At 41.6% G+C, this 19,952-nt stretch overlaps 1 protein-coding gene and 1 long non-coding RNA gene across 2 annotated transcripts in view; one reads left to right on the top strand and one right to left on the bottom strand.

The window, feature by feature from the left end:
• The window catches only part of kuz (zinc-dependent metalloprotease kuz), a 34,392-nt gene that overhangs the window by 4,289 nt on the left and 10,151 nt on the right, over nt 1-19,952 (top strand). The window lies entirely within an intron of this gene.
• Nucleotides 17,383-18,366, bottom strand: LOC111261480 (uncharacterized). Its single transcript, XR_002680982.2, has 2 exons — nt 17,815-18,366; nt 17,383-17,632 (listed from the first exon to the last, which is right to left on the bottom strand). It is a non-coding gene; the product is annotated as an uncharacterized LOC111261480 (long non-coding RNA).

Consider the following 19,952-nt stretch of genomic DNA (forward strand, 5'->3'; position numbering starts at 1 on the left):
AACGTAAATTGCCTCTGTGTCTATGGCGGACGAACTTAGTTCGGCTCGAGAGAGAGAGAGAGAGAGGGAGCGTAATTTTTTTTGTAATAATTTCATAATTACTCTCTCGCTTCCAGCTTGAAAGTTTAAGATAATAAATAAATGTGCCAAGCATGGAATATTTTGTATGGCTAGACGAGTGCATATCTCTAAACGGATTGTGCATCTCCAATGCTGCATTTTGACCAACTGCGGCCACATTAGATTGCATCAATCAAACGATTTACGTAGACACGGTACGATTATAATAGACACTTAATCAATCGTTAATTGATAGCAATTTAGCGTCCAGCGAATTTATTTTCCTCTCTACCTCAATTATTGCTCTGGTAAAAGGCTCTCTAAATATGGCCGCTGTTACTCATGTTACGACAGCCAGAACTACTGCTGAGACAGAGCCAGGCCGAGCGAAAGTCAATGTGACTGCCAGTGATTCATTGATTCAGCCTCATTTGTGCTGTGCACGAACTGGGTCGTAAAATAAGAAAACAACGGAAATTGGTCTTTCTAGTGCAGGGCGTCCCAGATAGTGATGGCCTGGGCAGACTTCGGGAATACTGTGGGTGTTCTTTACTCACTTCGATTTTGTTCGTTGTGCGTGACGTCAGCCATCAGAAATCATGTGCTTGAGTGTCTTTTGCCTATCACGAAGAATAAAACGAAAGCTTTTGAAAATTAGAATCATATTAAAACAACGGCTCCTGACGAGTGAAGCAAAAAAATTGTTACCTCGATAGACTTTCAGTGGCTGACAACGCTTGTTGGCCTTCTGGACTCGAAAATAGACACATGACATGGCGCCCTGGATGACTGAAATCCAATTGACGATGCTGTCATCGACGATATCTTGTTATCTCTATTCGTTCCTTCCGTAACAAAACGATTTCAAGGGCTTGAAAGCATTTACAAATGTCTCCTCGACTCAAATCAATGCATTTCGCCGGCGACAGTATGAGCCGCCGAGTAATCCTTCTTCGAGCAAGTATCGATCTTAGTAGTGGCGGTAAAGGCAGCTCATTGTTGCAGCTACTGAGGCACATAGGCAAGTATTTGTGTGGCAGAACCAACGTAGGCCGATTTTTGAAATACTGCCTCACTTAAGTTATAAATAGTGAGTGTTTATCCGTCAGCATACCCGGGTACAAACGTATTGTATGAGAAATAAATGGTGAGTGTGATTAATGAAGCGTACGTTACGTTTTGAGCGTTTAACTAGCTTCCTTGACTAATCCACTCACACGCTCTATAGATATTTGGATAGCGTTCTAAGAGAAACGCTCTTACAGGCCGCCATTTATCTGTAGCAGCATCTATTACTTATATACCTAACGGTGGCATTTTGCCCCATGCTCGTCAAGCAACTTTTGAGCTGAACAGTCATTATTAGTGGGATAGATAGTGATTGATACATTCTGCAACTTGAGTTTGTATAGAGAGTAAATAAAGCAAGCAATACAATTCAAAAGTAGCATCAGGAAAATTTTCATATCTTTGCCTCTTTTGAAATAAGATTAACAAAAGTACAGATTGCTACTAGGTCAGTTTTAAGAAAGCAGATCAACTAGAAAGTATCACCGTATTGGTATAACATTGTATATAAAAATAAGCATCTCTACCTTTGAATTAAGGTAATTAAGGCTAAAACAAACGTTATTAATAATAATCTTTGTCGAGTGGACAATCATTGCTACGAGTGTCCAACAAAGGTCGTTGGACATATACATATATCTAAGTTCCTGACAAGTTCGGCCGTTGAGTGGGCGGCACTAAGTTGAACTTACAGATGTGCCCATGACTGGCAAACTGGCATTCGCCGCACCACAATCTTGTTGATAAGCAATCTATATAAAGCGCTGTTTGTTATACTGACGTAATGGCGTTTGGTCCGTTCAGCACGCGATCGATCTCTGATCAGTCTGCCGATCTGGTTTCAGTTTTTTTTTTTTATACGTATTAAAGAGTGCGCTGAACGCAACACATGTATTCTATACCGTAACTTGTAATTTTGTAGCTGTTAGTTCATTGGCCCTAGTGTAATGAATAATTGATTTTACAGTTAAGACAGCGTAAAATTATATGTGGACCACACTCACAGTGACTATTCTGGCTCGTACCCCATATGCGAGCAAATTGACTGGTGCAAGCCTTGCATTACGTATTGCTTTTCCGCTCACTATTCTAGACCTATTCCTCGTTTAAAAATGTCTGATAACTAGTCTTGTAATCTCGAACTTGTACTCGAAACATATATTGGACATTTTGAATGGGCGCTCCGTTTCTGTACCAATCAACAGAATTACTTATTTCTAGTTGTAGCGTGTAGGCACGAAGACTAAAAGGACTCCGGCTTTTATCGGTACTCCTACCAGATCTGAGGGTTTCTATCGTTAGTAGCCCTTTTATATTTAAACTTCGTCATCACCCGTATTGTGGGATAAAAGTTGGATCAGATCTGCGGCATTTACGTTTAGTATTCAATGTATTCCGTGTACAAAGCCACAAATACGAGGTACTTTAATTAATTGCACACCACTCTGTCTATTGCCATAGAAATCTGGCTTCAGTTGGAGCCGCCACCCTAAATAATTACTTCCATTCTGTCCGCGTCAGCTGCCATCGCCATTTCAATCGCTGCCGATTTTTTTCAAAATTCCTTTTCGGCTCTGTTCTATTGAGGTCGTGTCAATGCGTTTGGCTACATCTTAATGGTTGGTCGACTGCTATTAAAGTTGCGACAATAATGACAGTAAATGACAAAAGTGTCGACAATAGAACGAGAAAGAGGTAACAGCAAAACCCCAAGTTCAAAACATTCAGTGAGCTTAAAAATGTCTTGCGCGCCCCCTGTGAAGGCGGCACATTTAAATCCACCAGCCCGCATCGTTTAAACCGAATTTGCCAACTGCGAAACCTGTAACTAGAACGCTGCAGTGACGACCGATTTCTTTGCGAAAAGAAAGCTCCACAGAATCCCTTTCCACAGTTTCGACTGTAATTTTTTGCACGGAACAAACTGCCCTAATGTGGGACATCTCTCCGATGATCACTAGCTGGTCGTATAAAACGAGATACGGAACTGGTCACCACTCATTAACAAGTAACACGCTCATTTGGTGATTTGAGAACAATAAATCGGTTCTTCCCTTGCTTGTGAAGAATATTCTTCTGTTTATAATAATAATTTTTTCGTAATCTGATCGGCGTATTTGTTTTTCTGTCTGTGCTACTTCGTGCTTGGCGCGGGGGGGGGGGGGGGGTGCGGTGAATGCGGAGAAAAGCTAGTTTCTGATGTTATTAATGTCAATGGGAAGTCGTATGAAATACCTGAATAGCTGGCTTACTTTCCTATGTATCTCCGGGAAACATCACGTAAGTATCGTAGGCCTTTGTACTACAAAGTTCTAACGTGAGTCTGGGAAACATAGCTATTGGTCACAAATGGTAAATGAAAAAAAAATAGCACTACATCCTTCGAGTCTCTGTTCAGGTTAACACGTAGACCCATTCAGCACATGCATGATTGGGAACCTTGTATTATGCTTGTCTCGTGGCACCGTTCTTGAATAACCAGGCCATGCGACCGTTTTGCCATGAGCTTCAAAATGTAACCAAAATGCTAATCACTAGCAAGCTCGCGAGCGAACTAACTGCTGTGGCACTAGCCGGCTTATAGGGCGGTCCTAACGGCAGGGCAGAAACAAATGTAAGGCCAGTGCACAGCTTTGAGAACAAAGACAGCGATCGTTTTCAGGTCACATGAGAAACGTCTGTTATACTTAATTTTAGTGACCCATAATGTGGTCGGGTATCACATCGGGTTAGACTTCTGTAGAGGACCATAGATTTTATTGTGTCTATCAACTAATTCGAATAGAATCCGTGCATGGTATCCAACGAAATCAGCTGGTTATCATCCATACTTACGCTTAGGCATTTTTTTTCAATGAACCGAGCTTCGCTGTCTCGAACCGCCGAAAGCCTTCCCGCATAGCCCGTCGCCTTCCAATGATTCGTTAAACATGGGATGTGCTTGGGAGTTAAGCATGGGAGACCAGTGTCCACTCAATTCCTAATAAGCAGCAGCACAGATCGCTTTGAACAGCTTCATGTGAGGTGCTGTCACAATCAGCTCTTCAGTCGGTCCCTCTTTTAGTTTGTCCTTGAAAATGTATGGAATATTGCCCAGAAATACTGTCGAGCAAAGATATCATAATGTAATCGTTAAACAAATCCTTGTTATTTTTACTTCCTGTTCCTGATTGGTGCCGTTCCGTGTTTCTTTCTGCTCAGTTTTTTCACCTATTTGGCAATTCCGTTAGTAACAATGGTAATTTCTTCCGGTACGTTGTGTATGATTCTGTTGTTTGTTACAGCTGGTTACAACGGTCAAAATAAAAGTTTTGGCTTCTCTCAGCTGTGCTCAGCTAAATGAGAGGTCCCTAACAATCTATACGCTTCTACATACACATTACCTAGAGGTAGATCTCGAAGGGTGAAAGGCACACAATTGTACGTCGACGATGTTATAACATATGATCATCTGGAATTTTCAAGGAACTCGTCTTTAACGGGAAAAAAGCGAAATCGTCGTATTTCATAAAATACGCATTTCACTTACCGTGAACGCTTCTGTTCACAGAAGTTTATAAAAAGAAAGTCCAAGTTTAATGCCACCTAATCCGATTAGCGAATCGTCTAACTAGTTCGCGATTACCTTCGCGGCGGTGGTTTATTCTCCGCTCCGGAAGCGATCAACCTAACAGGTAGTGGTGTTTATAATAACAAATCTATATAGAACTATACGCCTTAAATTTGCTGCCTATTGATGCGAAAGAGTTTATATCTTGGTAGACCGAGCCAAAGTCTACCTTATTGTATACTATATTAATATACACTATTACAGCGCCGTACGGGTACACTTCGTCACTAAGAGGTATGTTTTACCGCTTTCTGAAACACTTTGTTTATACCATTCGAAAAGGATACAAACTGAAATTATTCCCGACAGTAGCCAAAGACTTTTAAGGGCTACCGCACTATACAGACTTTGAGAATCCATCGTAAATCCGAGTTGAAATTGGTTAATCACATGCAAAGCAACGTTTACGTTGAAAGAACGTCTGTCAACGTCCTAGTTTTCCTGTAGCCGTGTTACATGTGCTACTGCGAAGACGCACGGTTCCTCGTGCTTCTTGTGTTGGGTAAATTTGCTCTTTATTCTTTGTTGACATTACGCTGACTATTGCCTTCGTAAATCCGGCGTATCGTGTAGAGCTGGTGGCGTCCGTGGTTGCGGACGATGCAAGCAGATTGCTTATAGAAAAAGGGACAGCGAAGTTTTAGTGTCGTTTTACGAGGACCTCGTAACGAAACTTCATCTCTTAAGCAGTTGAATAGAGAGGATCTGCGACGACGTCAACGCTACCGGAGTGTGGGCGTCGTCCCATATTGTCGCAGGCGGCTGAGATAAACAGGACGGCCGCTGGCACCACGCATGAGGCACCTATAAGGAAAAACACCGGCAATACCGTACATATGCTATTTCTCTTCCATATTCCGATCCAAACCGTTTTTCGAAATCGTACCACAGAGGGAACAATCCGAGCAAAAACGTTACTAGAGAACGTCACATTGTACGTTATAGTATAAGTTGGTCACGGCATGATGCCTTTAAGCGTTTGTTTAACTAGATATGACTAACTGTATTCATTTTTGCGCACGCCTCAACGGAAGTCATATTTCCTAGTAAAATCTTCTCTCTACTTCAGATCATTTGATCGACAATGCATTGTAATTCATTGCTGCACGTGGACAAAGCAAATGGGTTGAATCTTTTTGGGGAGCCACCCACCGCGGTACATTCTGCAGTAGTCAATAGCAGTACAAATATCCGAGTACTATAGACGATTGGGTCGTCCATTATCGCATGAATGAGGTAAACATGATTAGCTTGTTTAATAGATTAGAATTATTAGAATGAAGAGAGTACGAAAAGTCATTTCAAGTATAAGGACTAATGGTCTTGAAAATTTCTCTTTGGAAACAGAAGATCTGCTTTAGATAATCCTCTTTGTGGATCCGTTGTTATGTGTTACTAGTTTGAAGAGTCTGTGACTAACCAAGATAGTAGCATAGTATTATTTGTCATGTGGTTAAAGGCCAATAGTTATATTGCTTGAAGCACAACAATGGGCGTTAGCGGGAAACCAGTATCCTAAAACACCGACAGATGTGATTGTCCTATGACTCAGCTTTAAGAGTCCAGCGGAAATCTACGAGATCAGTGACCAGCGGCGACAGCTGAATGGAGACGATACATATTCGACGTTGTTTTAAATTGCATGCCTTGAGGGCTATGATTACAGTAAAAACCCGTATATATTTAACATTTGCATGCAACCACAACGAACTTGGATATCAATCACGACACTGCGTAATCTGTAACGGCCCATAATCCAAAGTTCTTTATTGTTCCTTTATATAGGTCACTCAAGCTTTATAGTTAGTTATCTTTAACACCGGAAACAAATACGTTGCGTAGATAGACACTATGCATCATCAGGCTTCTGGGTATCGTTTAATTTAAGATCTTCTTGTGTAAGGGGAAGAGGTTTATTGCCATAGCTGTTCGGCGAATTTAAGGTCGCCTTGAACTGGCTAAGTGAAGGAAAACAAAGATACCGCCTAAACGCCAGTCGCTGTTGAAGTTAATTACCTTTCATACAATGGGCCATATAATTCCAAAGTTCGATTTATTCACGACTAGATTTAATAAAAAGGCATTAATTTGTTAGTAAATGTCATCAACTCAACGTCATGTCGATTAGATTCCGGGACATCGTCGCCACTATTAGTAGACTTTATAGGCTGCCTGCATTAAAGATAGATAGACACATAGATACGATAGCGATATCTTGTATTTGAAATTAGGTGCATTTTTACTACTGCAATTTACGGTATTTTCAGTCGTGTTTTGCCGCTTCACTATGCCTGCCCAACAAAAGGTTTTCTTAAGTAGTCGAAATGTTCAATTAAAACAAATCACGCTTTTGGTTCGACGGCACGATGTTACCTGATTGACGTTACTATCCGTGCAGGATCGACAAAAATGCGTACTTTTTTTAAATAATTTCGAAAACGTGATAAGGAACATCGATATAAAACGGCAATGCTAAAAACTACTTTTACGCCCGCTGCAACACCAACCGAGAATGAACTATTTTCCACGGCCTTGATCGGGCCCTGTACGTTTATAGGAAAGATTAGGACCTGTTTGCTTTGCGGTGTCGCTCACCTGCGTCGGAGACGAAGGAGACGATTACAGTTTGCAAAATCTACCACCTGATACTGTAATCAGGCTCTAAAAGATACAGTCAGTCCTACGAAAGCTTCGTGTCGTGTTTTAGTATTCTATACAACATTCTAACAAAAAGATCTTTATTTTTAAAAAGATAGATTATTTAAAAAGATATTTAAAGATTCCCAGGGTTCTATATATATATATACACACTTCTATTTTAGGCTGAATGTTATATGCTTTCGGCTTATTACAACTGAGTTACCAAAAGTGTCGGTACGTTAATTACGTAACAAGGAAAAGAGACTGAATGTAGAGTCTGGCCAGCCCATTCTATCGGCTAAGGTAATGAACGTGACATTAACCCGATCCATGAAATGGTAAGGAATACAGTATTTTGATTGATGTTTGTGTCGTATTGAAAATGCACGTTCGGCTGTCATAAGTATTTTCGCCATTTTGTTTTCGTGGTTGTCGAATGAATAACAGCAATAGGACGTGTGATATCGGACATGCCACACTTGTTATCAGCAACTAATAAAACGTCGATTTTTGGTAGTATCCAATCGAGATGTTTCGGCGTTTCTGAGCACCGAGTCTTACCCCATAGCTGAGTGTTACGAACGAATACGTTTATTTTTTTGATCTATACGATTTTTGTTGCCGACCAAAATAATGTGGGGTGAAATTCGAATAATAAAAATATGCTGAATATTCTAACAGCTTGACCATTCAACGGTCTTCGATCGATCTTTGTCCGCCTGGCCCATTTTAGGAGTGCAAAGTTTCTTAAAAAGAAAAAGGGAGGTTTCGTAAAGAGGCCAAAAAGGGCCTTATGGTTACTTGTTACAGGAGAGCGAAAAATATTGTTCTATGGGTTATTAACGCCAAGCTAGTGACATGAAGCGGCAAACACGATATATCTAGTGACAGAGCTATGATTTGCTTCGTCTGCGTTAATTGCTAAATTCTTTTGCCTTCTCTCTTCTAGTTTGCAATGCCAGGTAACTTCTTGGAATATCGTCATTTTTGTGAGTTCACAATAGAAAAAGTCGATCGGAAGACTTGACGCGTTGCGCCTTTACATCGTGTGAGTCGCGTCTGTCTTTTGTCGTCCAGCGTTTTTGCCACTGCTATCGCTGGTGAGCCACGCTGTACGTCGGCAAATGTCGTGGCAAAATGGGGCTCGGGGCTCGTTTTGTGGGATTCTGCGTACAGCAGTCGTTTTATTTGGTGCACTTCAGGCACAGTCACTGCTGTTCTGTGACTGCTGTTGCTGTCTTTGGCGGCAAAGATGTGTGCGTGTTTGTGCCTGGCTCAGAATTAGCTCATGGGGGTGGTCCTGATTTTGTCATTGGAATCAGTCCCTCTCGTGCGTGCGTTGGCCAGCCAACGTACTGCTATTACTCCCTCTGTAACATCGAACGTGTCCGTTTAGAATTCAGTCTCTATTGAATACGCTTTATAAACATTCACCTTCGGCTATTCAAAAATGTTGTTCGTGTTTGCCTTTAATTGGGAGGAACGCTTCTCGGATTTGCTGGCTTTACGCCACCATTGAACCGTCAATCGCGTTACAACTAATTCGTTTAAATCAGCCTCTGTTGCGCCGGCGGAAAGCGCTTCCTCTACCGTTCAAAGCCTGTCATTGCCTGTGGACAAATGACGCTTCTTCAGTTAAAGCTGATCGCAGACACACAGCCATGTACGCTATAAAGGAAATGTGCAGCTGCTTTTTGCTTAATACAAATCGCAGAATTTCTGCAGTTAGTTCAGTTAAACTACCTCGAATCGCCAACGCTTCTGGGATGATATGTAATAGCAACGTCTGTATGATAAGCGTATAGTAACGGTCCACGAGGCAAACTGCCACTGATAACGGGAAGATTTCGTCAATTAATTTAGGTAGAATATGAAACACAATGTATGTTTGGCACAACGCAAATCAAACGAACGTTTTAGAAGGGATGACTAGGCCTCAATCTGTGCGGTAACACCCAGCTAAAAACGTCCCCTGCATTTATATATGTATCAATAAAGCAAATAAAAATTGTACAGGTGAACCTATTATAGGGAGGCGGGTTACCCACGCAAACGCTGGTTATATACTCGACACAAATACTAACTCGAACAGTATCTGTTCTATCTTTCATCATACTGTACCGCTAGATTTTACGAACTAAACGGTTCTAAAGGAGACTTTGATCGTCAAAAGGATACCTATAGCATACTCTAATGCATGCGCATAGATTGTTTCCTCATTGAGTGACAAAGGCAGGCCTTTCCGCAACGCAAATCGCGAAAATTATCTCTCTGTTTTAGCCTAACATTACAAAGGCGATATGGATGGCTGGCGAATAGAATTCGAGCTCTGCTTAAGTTCACACCCTTCACTTTGTAGGAGATGCATTGCTCTAGTCTTATTGCCTCTCGGATCACTATTTTTTCAATTTTTTTGTGCTAATAGAAAAATTTCTCAGGTTTACCCGTTGTACATACTTAGTAACGCGCCATCCGAACCCAAATGAACATCCAGTTTGCTCAAACAGTTAATAAATACACAATTGTCAACTGGGTTGCTCGTAGGCATGCTCTGCAATCCTATAGTTTGTTTATCTGGCGTCATTTCGTTGCATAATTAAAATTAAACCTTGCATTTTTTGAGTTTATTACCCGGTATTTTCATCAAGCATTGCTTCAGGGAATTTGTCTTATTAATGAGATGCAGAGACGAGACAAACTTAGGCTCACAGTAGGTCTTAGTCATAAATATAAAATTAGGTAAAAATGGGCTGAAACTTAGAAAAATAGACTCAGCTTTTAAGGTACACGTATTTCAAAGTTTTGTCTATTTTCTTTACCTGGAAGCCTATCCTTTCTAATTGTGGATTCGTGTTGGACCAGTTGTAAGCCTACTATGGCCTTTTACCCGTACCCAAACCTTTTCGGTTCTTTTTTTTATAGTGAAGTTCACCAATATCCAAGGAAATTTTCTATTTACTGGAATATATCATGCTTGCGCGTTTTATAAGTGAGGCGATGATATTCAGCCCACGGGGGTTCACATAGTTTTTCTATTCTATATTTCTGACACTTCCTGTGATGACACTTCTGATGAGCCTGATGACCTTCGAATATTGAAGTGCTCGTTGCCAAATCCCGTGACTGTCCGCTAGTGACTAGTCTGATTGCCTTAGTTCATGGTGTACCCTGTGGTGCCACGAAGATTTCCAATATGTTCCAGACAATACCTCTCGCAAAATAATTTGTTACCCGGTGGATGCACGTAAGCTTGGAATCATAAGACTGCAAACGACAGAGGCCTAGCAGAAGTTATGTCATAGTATCTCTTAATTTCTGCATCGATTTTTCTTCTGTGGAAAATCGTTTTATACGTAGCTCTTCAGGGACACGGCCTGCGACTTTACTGTGTAGTTAATCCCTTCAATAAAGTATGATACTATGCCGAAATGTTCCTTGAAGCTTTTATTTTATAGGCAATAATGTGCGCACATACGCACGTGCCTTTTTCGTGCTCCGGCCTAAGTTAATTCCATTGGGATTTCTCTTGCTACAGTGCTGAAATTGCTAGCTGCGACGTCTGAGAAGACGCGCCTTTTATAGAAGTTGATCCCGTTGAGTTGCAAGTCGCGTAGTGCGTTTATCCATCGATCGTAGAATTTCGTATTTGGCACTATTACTTCGAAAAATTCGAGCCTTCCTCAGTCACTCGAATTGAAACGAGAGTTAATTAGCTAGCCCTTAGGCTATCTAAATCATCGCCTCAGTCAGAGAGACAACAAAGAATTATGATCTTCAATAAGATAGTATCTTCAGATATATCTAAATTACCGAGTAGTCGAAGTACTAAGTCGAACATATACGCAGGCAATCAGCGGCGTCTACATCCACTTACATATAACGGCAGTACATGACAACGCAAATTATGGCCATCGTGTTTCTGTGGAAAATGACTTTCTAGATTTGTTTTTTTCTAGGACAAAACAAAGGAAAATTATTCTAGTAATCTATGTTATAATAACTTTTTGCGGTTTGACATGCTGACTCGTACTGGGTCGATGGATCGAATTCGAAGACGCACCGTACGTCCCGTGGCCCTTACTTCGACGAATGCTGGATTCCGCTGCAATGTCGTCGTATATCTGTTCGTTGACCTTCTGTCCTTTCTCGTGAATACACGTGAAAAAGCCATAGGCGAAAGGAGGAGGACGCTGGTCCTCCTGTCGCGGCGACCTCTAGTGACACGACGACCCGTATGAGTCGCTAATGTTATATTTTCTTCACTCGAACGTTGAGAATGCTGGTAATAACTAAAGTGGCAGGAAACAAAGTACGACTACTTTAGACAGCAGGTGTCATCGCGTTCGATTATTAGTGTTGTTATTATTATTCTTGTAAATTGTTTATTTATACCATTTGATTTTTTATTTTAAACTGCATATATCAATTAAAGTCTGTTAACGCCTTGGACGGGTAGATATAACACGATATAATAGAATTAACATACAATAAACATTAAGTATCGTAAGTGTGCTAATTCGTTAAAAAAAAAAAAGCAGTAATAGGCAGTGGGCGCACCGCATGATACTTGGTCCATAGCTCCTCTTATCGCGTCTTATCGATAACAATTTCCTAGATCATGCTATTCGGTCAGGCGTGGAGTAGAAGTCGTGAGAGAACTGCGTTTCCAGTAATCACGTGACTCCATTACACTTTTTCTACTATTTATTTTTTTTTACGAAGAAAGGCTAATTCTTATCATAGATCATGGTTATTATAATGAATTAAGGTTCCCCAAAGCATTGGAAACTGTGTTCGAGGCAATGCCTGGAGGCCGCTGAATAACAGGGACAAAGTGTTCGAATAATAGGAGAAATGCCCATTTTTCTGGGTCATATTCTACAGAGCTCGCTGTATTAATATAATCGTTGTTTGAACTGTTAGCGAGTCCAATTAGAAGCATATTTTTTTGTGGTACATGTTTCCGGTCATGTGAATTTCAGGCCCAGCGATTGCATTGAGCATATGTAGGTAATCGAATGATCCATAACATAGCCGTACTTAGTCAGTATTAGTATGCCTGGACACTTGTTTGATGTTACACTGATGGTAGCTTCATAGCGTTATTGCATGGTAGTCCCAAATAGCGGCTAGCAACGGAAAAGTCCGCGATGACGCAGCGACAAAACTGAGCACAGGTCTGTCATCGCTATTACCGCTGCAGCGCGCAGGTCCCCCAGTTAGCTGAGCGATACCATTATCTACATCTAAATACTACTAGTACAGCATAGCGCATTGCACCGCATTAGATTTCATTACATTACTATCAGCATGCCATATCCTTACCAGCGTTACACCGTGACGAGAGCTGAAGGGAGACACCTTGACAGCTGGATGGATGGATGGATGGATGAACAAACACAAACAGGTGGCGCGCTGACGGACAAACCGCACGATAGAGTGACGTTCCCCAGTGGCTGCTACTAGCAATTGGCGTGGTCGGTGCCCCTGTCTCTATGTCGTTAGGTTTTTATCCGCGCGCCACAATAAAGTGCAGTGCCGTTTCCCGCCGACGCTCCGGAATGAAGCGATGGGCAATAAGTGGCAGTAGCGAGTCGCATGAAGCGCTCTTGATGATGAATCATGGTGGAATACATATCTAATTAGGAAACAGCAACAAGTCACTAGCACGATACGTTAGTATTATACTAGCAACGGCGGCTATAGAAATAGTCGGCGACTAACGCCGACTACGAATGACGCTACGGCAGGCAATAGTCCGCAAATACAGCCCAGTACTAATCTAGACGGGCCTGAACCGTGTTTTAACTGGTAATATCACGCCATGTAGTATTGCGAAATCAGCAAAAGCGGTTGTTTCTCGACTGCCGTCCGATAATATCGTGGCGATGGAGACAGCCGTGCGCCTCACTTGAATGGCAGTTTCTACATGGTCGTTTCCACGTAAACAACGGCAGCCTTTATTAGCTGGCCGCTACGGTTTTGCAAACGGTGCCTTACTGTATTGTGCAGTTGTTATTGCTGCTTACGAGACAACGCAAGGGGCCGCCGGACCCGCCACTCCCAGCCTCACGTTGCCAACGGCCGCACACATCTAGGAGACCGACCACGGGGCGACGCTAGTGAATTTTACCCTACTCACTTTTGCTGTGATTACGACAGGTCGCGTTTGACATTCACAGGCTGGTTGCATAGTCACAGTTAGATCGATACTCGGTTGGTGATTTCTTGACATCCGATTGAGAGCGATGCTCAGCACCCAAAAGACTTGGCTTCATAGCGTCGACGGGCGTAATATGTTCGACGTTGCAGAGTCGTAAATTGTTCATTTCAAGATAAACGGAGTAATCTAATAAGTACATATCCACATAGAGTAATAATGCCTTTGCAATACATGTATCACTGGCTTTATTCGGTACGGTCGTGTGCAAGTGCGCCCACATGATTGCAGAGCAGCTATCAGTGAAGATAAATTGCACGAAATTCTTAGACCATATAACAGAGCAAGAACAATGTTGATTTTTCTGTAATCTGTCCTAGTTGGTTTACGGGTCCAGCTGGCTATTCAGAATTTTCATTGCACGTGGAGGTTTTTGCGCTGACACCGCTGAACGTTTAAGAAGCATATAGTCTTCCAAGAGCGGTATCGTATCTATAAGCTTTCCGATCAGCGGAGGAGTACTCATATTTTAGCAACGAAAGGTGGCGACATGTGAAAATCGTCTGAAGTATCAGAAGTTGTGACAAAATAATATGTCGTCTTTAGTTAAACTGTATTTACAGAAAACTACAGCGCTTGTTGTCGGCGGGAAAGCAACAAGCCTTTTGATACTATGATAACATATTACGCATTACTATTGCATAGTAGCAAGCAAATGAAGTCGCGCGTTTATTTTATTCGCGATGCCTCGACCTATCGGTGCCTCTCCGCAGCGACTCACAATATGATGCGTAACGCAAGATAACCCAGACAACGGCAACCATACGTATCTCAGTTATTAGCTTCTCCCGTTTGCCTGAAATTTATTTGACCCGTCGAAGTTGGTATGAATTACTATTCCCGAGTCACTGAAGCATCTATTGTTACGATGAATAGCGTCGACGGATATGCGGGCAAATTCTACTGCGATAGTAAGGTATTAGCGGTCAAATTCAGACGCTCAGGGTGTCGTCGGGGTGCGATTGCCTTTGCCGCTACCGTTGTAATTCTTTCGGTCCAGCCGAGCCAAACGATAGGGTGTCATGCCCGAGTCGAGCTCTATTTAGCGGAACAGCGTCTGAACGGGAACGGCAACAATATGGACAACCTGAACAATTATAATAACCACAACAACAATGGCTGGAATCAGGCGAACGACAGCATGGAGCTATCAGCGAATATCGAACGGAAATCAAAACAGACAACAAAATACCTATTGCACTGTAAAAAAAATTCATCAAGGTACAAATAGTGCGCAGGGTCCGCCATTTTCATCGAAAATGGCGGACTCTGGCTTTGGACGTTGACGCCTATGGCGCCTGACCGTCCGTCTCAGTGACCATCATGCCACTTCAGTCATTCGGTATTAGAAGTAACAACAGCACTAGCGTCTCGGAAACGGCTATTCGTCACGACATGCACACTGGCATGATATCGTGCAGTTCCGTATCATTGGACTTAAATTCTATTGTCTCGATGTCTATTGTAAAAGTGACTATTCGAAACAAAGCTCAGGAAAAAAACCATTTTACTTCTGCAAATTTAGCCTTTAGTATATCAATTTCTAGCGTGATTTTTTTAAATGTATCTAACTTAAGCGTGCTAAATGAGCGCCTAGAAACCGAGCTTCAATCGTATAGAAGACTATCGCCACTATCGTTGACGCTGCATTTCCGCTTTTGATGGAAATAGTAAATAGAGGGAAAAAGAAAGATTCAATGGCCCGTTTATAAGCAGCAGTTTTGTAATGAGTCGGTAGACATTAGTAAGGATCACACATTTGTCTTGCATAGTAACAGTATTGAATGTTGAGCGCATTACTTTCCATTAGACATATTACCTAAATAAGACATCATTGCACCGAAAGCCGACCGATGAAAAACAGACCCGAACTGACATTTTTATAATATGAAAATACATCTGACGCGGAATTATGGCGGCCTTCTTACATGGACAAGAGCTGGCAGGACAAAGCCACTGCTGCTTATTCAGCTATTCATTAACTTCGTCAATTTGGTGGCTCAACGGGATGAGGGACTCGAAGAAAAGATGGATGCGTAGGATCGAGATTTTGCATATTAGTTGAATTCTATTTATCAGTGACCTTTCGGAAATGACTCTTAGGTAAACTATTGATATTCTGAAAAATTTGCTGTGGAACAGAAAGACGATAGAGACATTTTTGATATATTTAAAGCCTTTTGTATCAAATACATACCGTTTTGTATGCTTTATAATATATATGCCTTGTAACCCGAACAATTTCCCGTTGTGTGAATCTAATATTCCACAAAACACTTATATATGATTGAGTTTTTTTTTCCATCTCGCATTAAAACGGCTGAAAACATATGACATCATCATTTAGTATTTAGTAGTGCATTTCAAAACTTGAAATAAGCGTGGACAGCGTTATGACATTCATTCTAACGGCAGTACTCATTCATCATGATCATACCCCCATCTAGCCGCATCGTCACAGGTTATCATAGTTACGCTGTGCACCAAGCAGTTGTTAGGGGCCCGTCTATTCTATCTTATCATTGACTATGCTGCCATTTCGACGACTTGAACGATGCTCGCAAAAGAAGATAAAAGCCGAACGACCAGGTAACGTGTCAATGGATACAGAAAGGTGTTTCGATGAATGGACGCCGTTAAAGAGCGCCTCGACAACAATGAAGACTATGAACAACAAACGCGATGGTGGCGCCATCGATCAACTAACTTATCCATGCTACGCCATCTTCCAGCATAAGCTATGCGCAGTAACAACATAATGAACTAGCGTTCTTCGTATTGGATATATTCTGTTATCGCTAACAGGTATCATAAGTATTATCATACGAAAACGCTCAGAAAAACCTGTAGAGTCTGTAAAGCGGTTAGGCACAGTTATAATTATATAGCTACTAGTACCCTAAATGAATTTACAGTATTACGCAGAGGTAGAAGCGCGTATATACTTAGAGCACAGGTTTTTTTTTTGACTAAGCACATGTCTAGATTTCTTCAAAAGCCCGTTATGATATACTTACGCCGCACGACATAATGATTGAACATGGTCATTCATCTTTCATTTAGGAAAAACGACCTCGCATAAAAGAAGGCTTAAGTTTACCTAGCGTGAGCAGTTAGGGAACGGCCTAGGCTGGCGGATAGGTCACACTATCCCCACCATTTATTCATTAACAATAACATGTCATATACAATACAGAGGTGCTTGTTAGCAACGGGTGTAAGATCTGATAGCAGGGCGGCAAATGGCCCGCAAAATTCCTGTAACCTGAATGCCCTGCAATGAAAAATGGAAGGTAATTGCACAACGAAGGCTGAAACTGAAAAGACCATTTTGAGCGTGTACAACTGTGTGTGTAGCGTCGGCCCGAGCTACGAGAATAATACAGATCACGAAGTCCTAACTTTCCTATGAGTGAAACACATCATGGAACAAATGCCGTTCGTGGGTGGTAGCCTCAAAAGCAGATGATGTTATTACATTGAATGATTAATCACAGCCCACATGACATTTTCGAGTGAACGAATGCGACAAAAAAAAAGTCTATATCTTTAGTACACTTTTGATACGAGCTTTTTTTCATTGGTTTAACCCATTTTCTGGGCTTTGTTGTATTCATCGAAGCGTAGACATAATCAAGTAATCTATTTCTTAACTATCGTTTCTTAATATTCCGTCAGGTTAGAAGAGAGAGCTTTGGCATTAAAGTGGATACGTGTTCTTGCAGGTGACTAGAGATAGATGCTTTTGCATGTAATTAGACAATCTACATGTACATGAACTCTGTGGAAGGTTGAACGACAGATTCTCTGTACTTTATTTGGTTTATCTCATCTTCAAGCGCTAGAAAGGAAGAGTCTTGGTTCACATAAGTTTAGTCAAAATAGGCCTTGGCACCCTTTTTGTTTCGAGTTTTACGTCCGGCGTCCCCGTTAGGTCATCCATTCGACGGTTGGTTTCCAGCACCAAACGAACCATGTGTCTATGTTCGGTGCCCGTAGAGTATGAATGCGATCTAGCCGGGATACCTGTGTTTCTTAGATACGCGCATAGCAGAAGGCCGTTTTCACTTATTATTAACTGTTATTTATAATAAAAAAAAATATTAAACAATATTTTTCAAACGCGTTTCAAGAATGTTAAGTATATCAATTGGTACACGCCTTTGAATATGACATTACACGATATTTTTTTCACACTTGTGCGAGATTGCAATACCTTTTCGCCATCGTCAAAACGCCACCTCTCTGAAACCAATGACGGCTGCTCTTCTGTTTCAGCTAAACCGTTACTAACCCGTGACTGATGCCTAGGAGAAGCTATCGCAGAATCACTGAACTAGAGGAGAGGGCGAAGGAAGCTTACAAGGGCAAACATGCTCTTTGTTTTCCAGCAGCAGGCCATAGCTACTGCTGATACGGTGCTCGCTGCTATAGTTGCAATTGCCCTACTCAGCTCACAGAGTCGCGCCACTGCTATGCCAATGACATGACAGCCTTCGAAAGACTGTTGCTGTTGTCGTGATGATAGTGGCCTAGACCCCTTAGAGTTATCATAGCATTATTAACAACGGCGTCCGATGCCAATTTGCAATTTGGACCACCAACACCAAACGAATGGTTTTCCGTACCACATTTAGGGAAGCTGAACAGCAATATCTCGGTTTGCTGTTGAAGAGCTCAGTAAATACAGCATCCCATTATAGTACTGTAAAAATTATAGCATAATCGATAACATCACGACCTTACGTACCTGCGGACTGATAGGAATGCTGCACTAGCGCCATACTTAAATGCATGTAATGTATAACAGTTGACACGCGGGAAGATTCTAATCGTCAATGCGAACTGATATACGCGATCGTAAACGCGATATAATCCTTCCTCACCCAATAGAAGTCAACTCAAACCTCTCAAGACCTTTTTGTTGATCGATCATTAGACGACCCTGAGCTGCACAAGAAGCAACGATATTCACAGACGGATAATGTAGCATTGTTACAATAGTCTGGTATTCAAGCCCGTACTGGTTCCCATTTTTTTTTTTTTTTTTTTCTTTTCTAAGAATTACATTACTTATAAAATAATGAATTTTTATTAATGAAATTGCTCATAAGTCAAACAAGTAAGTTCTTCAAATCTTTTTGTTCCGCTGCTTTATTATCCCTTGACGCTTTTGAGATATAATAATTAACTAGTAGAGAAATGTTTTTCCGTGAAATCTGCGGTCACTTGTGGGTCCGGTAATGCAGTGTGGTATATCTTGAAACGCCCGTTAGAGAAAGGCCGCTGTTAACCAGCCGAGTGTTTGGGCTGTATTAAAGGATCCTCTATCGTTCAGCCTGATCAAGTGGAATGTGTCTGAGACGTGCTCAATAGTGTCTGAGCAACTATTACGATTCTATAATATACGTCACTTATATTTTTTCCTATCCCGATTCCGCAGCTCCCCTAGGTTTTTCGTATTTTTATAATACGAAGTAGGGTTAGTTTGGGTCTTTATCACATTTAGATTCATATGTCAATGGACGGTCAAGCTAAGCAACCATCTTATACGAGGTATCGAGATTTAGCAAAACTCACTTTAATTTTTTACTTCACAAATTCTACAACTTCATCATCGTCATCGCTTTTGGTCCATTAATCTCAATTGCAATGGCTAGACGTCATACAACCGGGAAATACGTTTGCTTGTTTATTCAATATTGAACGAAGACTGTTCGCATATGTTTATCTGTGCGATCTTTTCTACAGATGCGTTGTTATACTTTATTTTGTCTACCCACGAAAATTAGCTTTATTATTATTATTATTATCATCATCATCATAATTAGTAGTGGCAAAAGCGGCAAGCTCGGGTGACGTTCTTAGCTGGCTGGCCGACCCCGTTTTGCTCACGTAGGGCTTACTATAGGAAGGGTAGCGACAATTACTATACTAACACTGTTCTATGATCATGATTAGCAATTCTGCCTGGCGTTCTAACACCTTCGCTCATGCCGGTGTTCCCTGTCGTCAATTTAGTCGGAGCATGCAATTTGAACGTGACGCCGATTCCGCTACCCGCGTTCTCTAGGGATCACCGTCTGAATTCCTTTTACAATGCACATGTTACAAGCGGCCTATTTCACTGGGCGCCTGCGTGATTCATAGGGCTCGGAGCGCTGATCCTGGTGGAAGTGGAGCGCGTCGCCGGTTGTGGACATGTGCATCACATTGAAACACAGGGCGAGAAAACTTACGAAAAGAGGAAAGTTTGGCAAGCTCTGCAGCGACAAGAAAAGATAACAGGGGGCAGGAATGGAATCGTGCGGCTTAGGGGGCAAAGTGGAGAAGAAAGAAGTCTCCGGATGGAAG

The sequence above is a fragment of the Varroa jacobsoni genome, unplaced genomic scaffold (genome assembly GCF_002532875.2).
Source record: "Varroa jacobsoni isolate VJ856 unplaced genomic scaffold, vjacob_1.0 scaffold_560, whole genome shotgun sequence".
Classification (NCBI taxonomy): domain Eukaryota; kingdom Metazoa; phylum Arthropoda; class Arachnida; order Mesostigmata; family Varroidae; genus Varroa; species Varroa jacobsoni.